The 12,431-nt window shown below is 38.0% G+C and overlaps 1 protein-coding gene across 1 annotated transcript in view; it reads left to right on the plus strand.

The window, feature by feature from the left end:
- Ptpmeg (protein tyrosine phosphatase Meg) overlaps positions 1–12,431 on the plus strand; it is a 502,744-nt gene that overhangs the window by 379,741 nt on the left and 110,572 nt on the right. The window lies entirely within an intron of this gene.

Here is a 12,431-nt window from a genome sequence, read left to right on the forward strand (position 1 = left end):
TCAATTAGAAAAAAAAAGTTATTTAGCAAATCCTATTTCACAGTTCTTTTTCATTAACAGGTTATATAAACGTTTGATAATACATACCTTTGATGGCATTTCAGCAAGGATTTCTTTGCCAGAACATGTTGTATATGATAAACCTTTATACCGTGTTATAATGATGTTTAATCTTCTTAAAAGGATATTCACCAGTACCAACTCAATCTGCTTTTCGTCGCACTGACACAGGTAGGTCTTATGGCGACAATAGGATAGGAAAAGCCTAGGAGTTGGTAGGAAGAAAGTGGCCGTGGCCTTAATTAAGGTACAGTCTAAGTTCAAAGGTGGCCCATGGTGAACAGAGATGTATACTATTTTCCCTACCTCGTGGCCGGCACAGAACGTTGAGGAGACTCTAGTTCAGTCTATTCCAGCATTTTCATTGTTCTGCAAGGATGAAAGTTTTATTGTTATGCGCCACGGCCCTTTACTTGCGTTTGCCTGGTGTGAAAATGGGAAACCACAGAAAGCAATCTTCAGGGCTGCCAACAGTGGGGTTCAAACCCACTATGGCCCAGATGCAAGCTCACAGGTGCGCGCCCCTAACCGCATGGCCAACTCGCCCAGTGTTCACCAATACCGAGAAAGAGTTTGGACCTATACCCTATCTCAAATAACCTGGAAGTTAGTAGTAACTACTCCGGCCACGTTTGCGTTGTGGTACTACTCACATAAAAACATCAGTCAAGAAACCACAAGATCGATAAATAGTTTGAATAAGTCATAATTAATATTTTATTAAAATAATATAACATTTAAACAGTCATCAGAAAGAATGAAGAAAATATTCAATATAATTCTGAAGATTAATGTACTCACCAATTTAATCACTAGAAGGAAGATGGGTTAGGTATTTAATCCCATGCGTTGCATTGTAATCACCGCCGGAGTTCAATAGCTTCCTCTGTTTGGCTGTCTATGTCCTACATTATTTCTCTTCCACCTCGATGACACGTTTTGCACACGTTTCTCAACGTTGAGGAGACTCTCATTCAGTCTATTCCAGCAGCAGTTTCATTGTTCTGCAAGGATGAAAGTTTTATTGTTATGCACCATGGCCCTTTACTTGGTTCCACAGACTTTCAATGAACAGTGGTACAGGGTTAATCATAAAACTTGCTCTCCTAATTGCAATTGCAATATCATCTACTCAATATGCTGCACGATTCCGTAACACACTGTAGGATGTCATTAAAGTTCCAGGTTTACGCTGTTTAGTTTGTAACGGATTCCTTTCGCATCCAAGTACTTAATTATAATTCCCTTTCTTCATGATTGTGTCAGCATTTTCTCAATTCTAACCAAATGGTAAGGTGAATTGGATTCAAGATGAGAGAATATTGTAACGAGTTGGCGGGGTTGTATGATCAATTAACAGAAGACTGGTAGCTTCAATTTCATAGAATTTTTTTTTTTTCTTTGCTAGTTGTTTTACGTCGCGCCGACACAGATAGGTCTTATGGCGACGATGGGACAGGGAAAGGCTAGGAGTGGGAAGGAAGCGGCCGTGGCCTTAATTAAGGTACAGCCCCAGCATTTGCCTGGTGTGAAAATGGGAAACCACGGAAAACCATCTTCAGGGCTGCCGACAGTGGGGTTCGAACCTACTATCTCCCGAATACTGGATACTGACCGCACTTAAGCGACTACAGCTATCGAGCTCGGTCATAGATTTATTAACTACGCACTAAACTATACAAGACTGCACACAACTGTTGCTCATAACACAAGCTCTCTCCCCCTTCGTTTCTCACTTGTGCTCACACTACACAGTTTTACACTCGCACACACGGTCCCGCGTCGCAAGGCTGCACGTTCTCTTCCTCGCCGCCAGTCCGCACTAGTCCGATAATCACGACTGAGCCACACCGACTTCTAACTCGGTCGAACTCTTCACTCCTGCAGGCCAGTCGTTCCTCTCTTTTATACCTGCGTTGGCTCTTCTAGAATCGTCCAGATGCTGGATGAATACAGAGACATCGCGAGATGGAACACTCCAGATTAGTCGCGGAGTCATCTCCATACTTCTCGGCTACGGACCGCGAGCGGAAGCGAGTGGGGGCTGGCCTAGCTGCTAGTGATTGGTGCAGCTGAAGCATAAGGGGTGGGTCTTTACGGTGCCGGGCCGGGCCCACTGCCAGTTGACATGGCGGACGCTAGAACCATTGCAATATTAACAAAGCATTCTTCGAATAAGTCTCCATCCCTTTCCTCATGCTGCAGCTTTTGTTAAGTTAGATTTGAAACGTAGTAACTCTCCTTCCATGAAAACTCTATCACTGCTGATAATATATTCCATATTCTTAAATATTTTGTGTGATGATAAGATTGAACAAACATGGATTCAAATTGAGCTTAATATTAAGTGCAAGCAATGATTAACTCGGAAGTGATGACACTTTTTAGGCCTAATTAGCATGTCAACTCGAGTAAAAATATTCTGCATGGTAATAAGATAGGATGAATAGCCATTGTAAAGTGAGGTTTTGTGGTATAAGCAGCAATCACAGAACAGGTTATATAGCAACAACAATAGTTGTGGGCTTAACTATTTACATGTTGTCATCCTAACTCGTTCGGAAATGTTTTGCACGATAACACAGTGCAACAGTGAATTGCTCTCAGGCACAAAATATATCAACTACCATGGTTTTGGACATGCTGTTCACAAAAACAACATTAGTTTTTCTGTATCACCTAACATTGTTCAGATATTTGTATTGCAGCTTGTAGCGGAACTGTTACTTTCTTAGGGAGTGGAAGACGCTATTGTCTCCCTGTCTGGGCAACTTTCTTATTATACCTCTCAGTTTTATTACTCTAAAGGAATGTTAAACCCCTGTAATGTCCAGGTATATGAATCTTTCTGGTTGCTGTTGTCAATAGCATAAAGCAGTGTCTTGTAATGCCCAATTCTGTGCGGTTGGTGTTGTATTGTGAGTGAATCTTTGTAGTGGTTAAGTGTATTTCTACTCATACACTGAAAGTACTGTGCAGCAGAATTAAGAACTTAGGTTTATACAATCTGCCAGCTGATATCCTAGTAGCCTATATAGTGTAATAGCTCATACTTTCATCATTTTGCAATGCATCTCCACTGTAAAAATTCTCCCAATATATTTTGTTACGTTTGTGGACAGTATTGTACAAAATCTTAGCGCAAAAGTGTAGCACCCTTACTTGTGCGCATAGAGGCACGCGGCTGTGAGCTTGCATCCGGGAGATAGTAGGTTCGAATCCCACTATCGGCGGCCCTGAAAATGGTTTTCCGTGGTTTCCCATTTTCACACCAGGCAAATGCTGGGGCTGTACCTTAATTAAGGCCACGGCCGCTTCCTTCCCACTCCTAGCCTTTCCCTGTCCCATCGTCGCCATAAGACCTATCTGTGTCGGCGCGACGTAAAACAACTAGCAAAAAAAAAATTTTTTTGCTATAAGAAGTCTTAATTGCAACATAAATACAATTATAGATTACTTAATATATTTCTGTTGCTGTGTGTTTTGGATCATGTATGATTTGGGTTGAAATTACAACAAATATAATAATAGAAAACTGCAAATGAACAACAGTGAACTATATAGCCTATGCAGTATGTTGTGCAATGTTCATCATCTCCTCTCAAAAAAACTGTTTGGTGACAGAGAAAAGTGAGCTATAGAGCATATGTGAATTAACAGGAGGGTTAATAATAAGATGGTTTTCACACCAGGCAAATGCTGGGGCTGTACCTTAATTAAGGCCACGGCCGCTTCCTTCCAACTCCTAGGCCTTTCCTATCCCATTGTCGCCATAAGACCTATCTGTGTCGGTGCGACGTAAAGCCCATAGCAAAAAAAAATTAAATTCAACAGCTTTTTGAAGTGAAAAAGCTGGGCTGAGTGGCTCAGATGGTTGAGGCGCTGGCCTTCTGACCCCACCGTGGCAGGTTCGATCCTGGCTCAGTCTGGTGGTATTTGAAAGTGCTTAGATAGGTCAGCCTCCATGTTGGTAGATTAACTGTCATGCGACTAAATTACGGCACCTCAGCATCTCCGAAAACCGTAAAAGTAGTTAGTGGAACGTAATGCAAATAACATTATTATTATTAAAGTGAAAAGTAAAGGACGTATTGCCCCCGTTTTACCGGGTAGCTCAGCCGCTGAGCGAGAGTCCCAGGGAGTCGAACGTTCGCTAAACGGCAACGCAAAAATTTTGAGGACAGGGATAATCTAAGGACTGACGACAAATGAAAAACACTAAAAATGGGTTTTAACATCTATTAAAAAATTAGTAGCACTTTCCAAAAACCATCTATTATTTTAAAATCCTGGAATAAAATAATTAATTCTTCCCTGCTGGAATTCATCCGAAATTCTTCACCAAATTACAGTCTGCAAAGATATGAAACTTAATTTTACTAAATCGCATTAGAAAATTAATTATCTCCTTATTTGAGAAAATCCTATCTCAATATATCAAAAACTTGATTTTTAAATCATTAATTGAATTGACTATATTTTTGCTATTTACTCATAAATCAATGAAACTTTCACCTCACAGCAAAAACCAAATAATCATTTCTTTTGATTAAATATTACTCTGATAAGTTATTTATACTTTAAATTACTTAATTAAATTAGTTTGAAATCCTTCATCCAACATATTATATTTTTAATCTTGTATAAATCGACTCAATGTTGTGCACAACTCACAATAAAATGCTTAAAATTTACGATGTATTAGGTTACTCTGTTTACACTTTGTGAGCTTAGTTCATTGACATGATCCTTGCTTAAACATTTTCCTCGAAGCACAAGATCCTAATCTATCTTATTTCACCATAAAATCGCTTAAAGATTTATAACTGAGTCAAGTAGGCTCACCGCAAAACATCAAAAAAATCGAAGAAATTTACGCGTATTGCGTACACATATCATGACGAAATATCACCATGAAAAATCATATTTACAAAATATCATCCATTCATCCATCTCACATTCAAGCTTAGGTCCACGGCAATATTATCAAATAAATTTAACGAAACCTAGCCCTTGATTTTTATTTTTGTAATTATTTGAAATTTGAGAAAATTTCCCGATGACGGTGTCATATAAGGACTACCATTACGATCATTTGACTTGTGATGGTATCAGGATTATCACTTTTCAATGAAATAGAATTCACAACGATGTTCCAGGAGAATTTTACAATAGAAATCATCACTAAGAATTCCTTAAATTTGCCTACAGTCCCAGATAAATAAGCATTCACGTATGCGGTATATGAGTCACGACTTCAATATTATTATTCTCCTATTCTCTCAATACATCGACCAATATGTGCTTCCCAAGAAGAAGTTATGTTCAAAGACATACTCTCTTCCTTAATCGACTCATGTAACGGACACACAAATAAAATCCTATCATAAAATCCATTTACAAGTCTCAAAATCCAAAATATCAGCAAATGTAAAATGTGAACCTTCAAGTCACGACCATATTCCAGGCCTACATCTACTTCAAATAGAGCACATATTAATCACTTGTAAGCACAGTAATAATTATACTCATGACCCTTACATATTCTTTTAGACCGTAACAACGTCAATATTATTATTATTATTATTATTATTATTATTATTATTATTATTATTATTATTATTATTATTATTATTATTATTATTATTATGCGCGCGCGGTCGCGTCATCGTAGGCTATAGCTTAATGAAATCATAGATGACTCTATCCTATCTCGAATCTATGATAAAACACAAATATCATCAAGGGAAAATCCTAAATTTACAGAACACGTCGATATTCTGTCCCAAATAATTCCAAAATTATTTGAAAATTATTTAATAAATTAATAATTATTAACGCGTGGGTCAAATAATTTTATCACTCTCCTATGTTAATTCTGGGACAGTGAGAACATGTCACGAAGCACACACTCATGTAAGACAAAAATGCAGGTCCCAAATACACTCTCTCACACATCAAATTCTACCAACACCAGTGAAAGAAGAATGAAATTTCTAACTACAAAGACTAGTAGAAATTATCGCCAATATCTAAACAAGGACTACGTCTACAATATTATTACAACAGATGAACAGAAAAAATAGTTTGAAATCTTATCTGTAATGGACATGGCTTCTGGACTTGGCTGATGATCAGGTTTCATCTCGAGTAATACTCTCCCCTTGGCTGAATGATGCCTCACATTTTAGTTATTCATGGCTGCAGCAGACGAAGACTTGGAACAGTTATAGATTCCTTTGTAACGTTGAGGTTCCATCCTTCAAAATAATTCAGGACTGCTTGCGATCTTCCGTCTTCTGGTAAAAAGCTGAAACTAATAAATTTGTTTTAGTAATAATTCCAAACACACACTCGATTCTTTATGATGGCACAGTTCTACGTACTTTAATGTTCCTCATATTATTAATGAAATTTGGTAAACTGTCAAAGTGTAGTAAATAAACAATTAAAATTCGGTACATTGATGGAATCTTATGAGACTGATGTGGTGATAGGAGTGGAATCGTGGTTGAAAGAAAGGGTGGGTAATAGAGAAGTATTTCCAGAAGGGTACACAGTCTATCGTAGAGACCGAGGAGATAAAAAGGGAGGGGGCGTGTTTATTCTGGTGAAGGAAACTTACTGTTCACATGAATGGTTTACCGATGAAAGGGATGAAATATTAGGGATAAAATTAGTTTGTGATAATATGAAGGAGGTGGGAATTATAGGAACATACAGGCCTGGAAGAGAGGAAAGAGACATGGAAATCTTTGAGAAAATAATAGATTATACTCGTAAAAACAATAATAATGATATGGTAATAATTGGGGGAGATCTAAATTTGCCTGAAGTTGAATGGAATGGAGCTGCAAGTGAAGCCCATGAACAGAAACTGGCAAATAAGTTAATTTGGGAGGGAGGATTTACACAAGTAGTACAAGAACCGACTCGTCTCAATAACTTACTAGATGTATTCTTGGTTAAACCATGGGAAATTGTTGACAAAACTGAGGTAATTGAAGGAATAGGAGACCATAAGGCTGTAATAATGGATGTAGGACTCGTACCAAAAAGGCTTAATAAGAGGGTTACACAAGACAAGAAATTGTACAGAAAATCTAAAGTAGATGAATTTGGGACTTACCTTAAATCACAATTCAGTTGTTGGATAAGTGAAGGGAGTAACGTGGATACACTTTGGGCTAAATTCAAAGGAATCATTTGGGAAGGAGAGAAGAGATTTGTACCTGTTAAGAAGGGTAAAATGACCTCAGACCCTGTTTATTATACAAGGGAAATAAGAAAATTAAAAAGAAAATGTAGAATAGTAAACAGGAAAATCAAAGAGGGTAGGGAGAGTAGAGAAACTAGAAAACAGCTAATGAGGGAACTGAATAGAGTGAAAAAGGAAGCAAAAGAGAAATATATGAATGGCATACTTCAAGAGGGTAATGATCACAAAGGGAAATGGAAAAAGATGTATTCATATATCAGGAATCAAAAAGGAAAAGGAATCCAAATTCCTACAATGGTGGGAGAAGGGGGTGAACACTATTTAACAGATACTGAGAAAGCAAACCTATTTAGTAGGGAATTTAGAGATTCAGTAGATGATTATCAAGAGTTGGAAACCGAAACAGAAGATAGAGAGGGAGAGAGACAGAGGGAAACAAGAAACTTCTCATTCACAAATGAAGATATTTTCAGAGAAATCCAACTGCTTCAGCAAGGAAAAGCAGCAGGAAGTGATCAAATTACTGGGGAGGTATTAAAGACAACGGGGTGGTACATAGTGCCTTATTTAAAATTTCTCTTTGACTATGTCATAAATAATAGTGTGATACCAAAGGAATGGAAGGAATCTATAATAATACCAATTTATAAAGGAAAGGGTGATAAAAGGAAACCAGAGAACTACAGACCAATCAGCCTGACCAGTATAGTTTGTAAAATACTGGAGAGTTTAATATCGAAGTACATCAGAGGGATATGTGATGATAAAAATTGGTTCACGAGGAGCCAGTATGGATTTAGAAAGAAATTTTCTTGTGAGGCACAACTGGTGGGATTTCAGTAGGACATATCAGATCAGTTGGATTCAGGAGGTCAGTTAGATTGCATAGCCATAGATCTTTCCAAAGCCTTTGATAGAGTGGAACATGGAATATTATTAAAGAAATTGGAGGGAATAGGATTGGACGTAAGGGTTACACGTTGGATAAAAACATTTCTAAATTCAAGGGTTCAGAAAGTCAAAGTAGGAAATAATGTATCTCAGGAAGAGAAAGTTTGGAAGGGAATTGCACAGGGTAGAATAATTGGTCCGTTACTTTTCTTAATATACGCAAATGATTTAGGGAACAATATAACATCAAAAATAAGATTGTATGCAGATGACATAATTGTTTATAGGGAAATAAACAACATTGAGGATTGTTCAGAATTACAAAGGGACCTTGAAAGTATCCAACAATGGGCTGAAGAAAATAGTATGAAGGTTAATGGAGGCAAATCAACTGTTACAACTTTTACAAACAGGAGCTTTAAAACTGAATTTGAATATACTTTGGATGAGGTAGTTATCCCAAAAGATGGCAAGTCCAAATACTTAGGTGTGAGATTTGAAAGTAATTTGCACTGGAAGGGTCATATCGATGACATTGTTGGGAAAGCATACAGATCGTTACATGTCATAATGAGGCTACTTAAAGGATGCAACAAAGAATTAAAAGGAAAAAGTTACTTGAGTATGGTTCGTTCATTATTGGAATAGGCAAACAGTGTTTGGGATCCTCACCAAGAATACCTAATAAAAGAAATAGATAGTGTGCAGAGGAAAGCAGCAAGATTTGTAACAGGGGATTTCAGGAGAAAGAGTAGTGTATCAGAAATGTTAAAGGAACTAGGGTGGGAGACTTTAAGTAAGAGAAGGGAGAAAACTAGACTTATAGGATTATATAGATCCTATACAGGAGAAGAAGCATGGGGAGATATCCGTGAGAGGCTTCAGTTGGAAAATAATTATATTGGCAGGACTGACCACAAATATAAAATTAGAAGGAATTTTAGCAGAAGCGATTGGGGTAAATTTTCATTCATTGGGAAGGGTGTGAAGGAGTGGAACAGTTTACCAGGGGTAGTGTTTGATCCTTTTCCAAAATCTGTACAGATATTCAAGAAGAGAATAAACAGCAACAGAGAAAATAAATGAAGTGTTAGAGGGCATTCGACCAGTGCAGGTTATTGTAAATAAAAAAAAATGTGTGTGAATAAATTAAATCCATCCCCTGGTCTAAGGAGTTTGGACAGCCAAAGTAGGGGACTGCCTGTAGGGGTGAAGTACAGTGGGGACTTCGAGGGCCCTGGGACCGCTACGGTAGCTGTGAAGGCCCTTCAGGAACTCTGAAAAGTGGTGGCAAAAGGGGCTCTGGTTAAGACGCAACAGGTCGTTATGCTACTTAGGATCCAGAACGGGTAAAAAAAAAAAAAAAAAAAAAGTAAATAAATAAAAGCAATGTAAATATTAATCTTATACCACTTGTATAGTATCATTTGAAGTAATTCCACATACTGTATATCAGTTGACTATATTCGTAAGTAGTACAGGAGATATTATAAGTAGAATTTTGTAAACAATATAATTTTATTAAGGATGAGCTGTGTGTTTAATAGAAAACATTGTTAGCGTAAATTGTATATTATTGTATTATAGGAAAATTTTCTTCTCTTGTTAATTTAATATTCAGTGCTTGACAATAATGTATTTTAGTGTACCATTTGCCACCGAGGTAGACACCTCATTTGCAAATAAAGAGATTTTGATTTTGATTTGATCTGTTCTGCGACGTTTCAAACAAATGTTACAATTTAAAATTTCCTCAGAAGCAGAAATATTGCCATCTTTTGTCAAATGGATGCCTATAATTTCCAACGTTGTGTAGGTCGTCTCCCAGTAGTACAGGCAATTTTATTTTACGAAGACAAGTTCTTGCAAGAAGCAATTAGCCATGTAAAACAGCTAAAGTCAGCGAAGCGAAGAAAAGTAAGGAATAAAAAGAGCAAATTTCCCCAGATACACGGATATTTATTTCTTCAAGACGTAGGTGTGTCTGTTAGTTGAATCCCATTGGTTGAAATCTTGCGATCGAGCTAACCTTCCAATCCAATTGATGAAATAACATGACTTATCAATTCTCAAAATATTGATCGCCCTTGGCCTGGTAAACCTGTAGTCACGTGTCACACAGCTGGGGTCTAGAACAAGACACAAAAAACCCAAGACTGCTGCCAGCTCGTCGGGAAAAACCTGTTCTGCCGCTGGCGAGCGGAGACAGTGCAGGGTTGAAATCTCCTTCCTGAATGATAAATTAATGCATTGTTCCACCCCGATAATAAAATATTCTTCCCATACAGCCTAATTACCAATTTTCAAGGGTACAGTATTTAGATGTCATACTTACAATGTTTATGCGGAAGTAACAGTACACTTATAAAGGATTTGTAATGCTTTACCAAAAGGTAGATGGTCCCAACTCATTTCCCATGATTTTTTAATTTAAAAATTTTTTTTATTATATCTCCCAAGTCATTTGAGATAGTGTAGCCTACACATGGTCGCAGTAGAACGAAGGTGTGTGGGGAGATACCTCAAGCTCCATCTGTCGGCATATGAGTGAGTCACTTGCAGTTTACCTGTGACAGAGCCCTGTTATCATGATATGCACATATGGATATACCACCAATAGGTCCAGTAAAATGTAATTTGACAAATTGGCTCTTAGCCCCTTTAGAAGTTAGGTCTACAATTTACCCTTAAAGCACTAATGAAAGGCAGTGTTTTGCCTCTCCAAAGTATCTAGCATAGTGTTTGGTTTGATATCTCTATCTCGATGTACTGACAGAGGAGCCAAACTGTTCAATCACTCATTTAATATTGTGTTCCTGAAATGGGATTGAATTCTCCTTAAAGTAGGAAAGGACCGTTCATTAGATGATGAAACAAGTAAAATAAATCTATAAAGTAACATCTGGAGCTTAAAAATCGCTGTACGTTAATTAAGGCCATGGCTGCTTCCTTGCACTCCTAGCCGTTTCCTACCCCATCGTCGCCGTAGGACCTATCCATTCGGGACAAGTATTTCAGGTTCCCTACGGGAATCAACATCTATGTCGTCAGACCTGTCTATGCCGGTGCAATGTAAAGCCAATTGTAAAACTCTCGCATCTACTGTAGCTAACTTTTGTAACAAAAATAACTTTAAATTGTTTCTCTTCAGAATGAACTGAAATGAAATGAAATGGCGTATGGCTTTTAGTGCCGGGAGTGTCCGAGGACAAGTTCGGCTCGCCAGATGCAGGTCTTTTGATTTGACACCCGTAGGTGACCTGCGCGTCGTGATGAGGATGAAATGATGATGAAGACGACACATACACCCAGCCCCCGTGTCGGGGAAATTAACCAATTAAGGTTAAAATTCCCGACCCTGCCGGGAATCGAACCCGGGACTCCTGTGGCCAAAGGCCAGCACGCTAACCATTTAGCCATGGAGCCGGACTTCAGAATGAACTAAATGCATATTATCATGCTATCATAATGATTTAGATTTTGTTTGTGTATGTCTCTCTATATCTGGTGAATAAGCTGATAAGTAATAAAATGTACTTATATGGTTAAATACATAATCAGATATCTCAAAATGTAGATATGTGCTTACACACATTCTCTGTATGCGAAAAGCGGAAGGGCCAGTGCTTACCTGTTTATACATGAATGTGGAAGATTTATAGGAGAATAAACTGGTGTAGATATCTCATTTTTGCTAATCTGACTTATCAGCTTATAGAAATGAAATATATCAAAATAATATGTCGTTCATTATAAAGCCTCCGTGGCTCAGAAGGCAGCGCATCAGCCTCTAACCACTGGGTTCCGTGGTTCAAATCCTGGTCCCTCCATGTGAGATTTGTGCTGGACAAAGCGGAGGCGGGACAGGTTTTCTCCAGGTACTCCGGTTTTCCCTGTCATCTTTAATTCCAGCAACACTTTCCACTATGTCATTTCATCTGTCAGTCATTAATCAATGCCCCAGAGGAGTGCAACAGGCTTTGGCAACCAGCACAATTCGTATCCTCGCCACAAGAGGGAGCTTCATTCATTCCATCCCTGACCCGGTCATTGACTGGAAAACAGGTTGTAGGTTTTTTTTTCTTTCCAATATCGCGTTCTGTATACTACCGACTAACATGAAAGTGGTTTCCCACACATTCTATAACATGTTATCGGGCCTTTAGTGTTAATTCTCCTTCTTTAAAATTGTTTTTATTTTTGTGGGGAGAATATGTCATAACCACCCTGGTTGTCAATACATAAAGAAAGCTAACTTTAT

The sequence above is a fragment of the Anabrus simplex genome, chromosome 2 (assembly GCF_040414725.1).
Source record: "Anabrus simplex isolate iqAnaSimp1 chromosome 2, ASM4041472v1, whole genome shotgun sequence".
In the NCBI taxonomy this organism is placed as follows: Eukaryota; Metazoa; Arthropoda; class Insecta; order Orthoptera; family Tettigoniidae; genus Anabrus; species Anabrus simplex.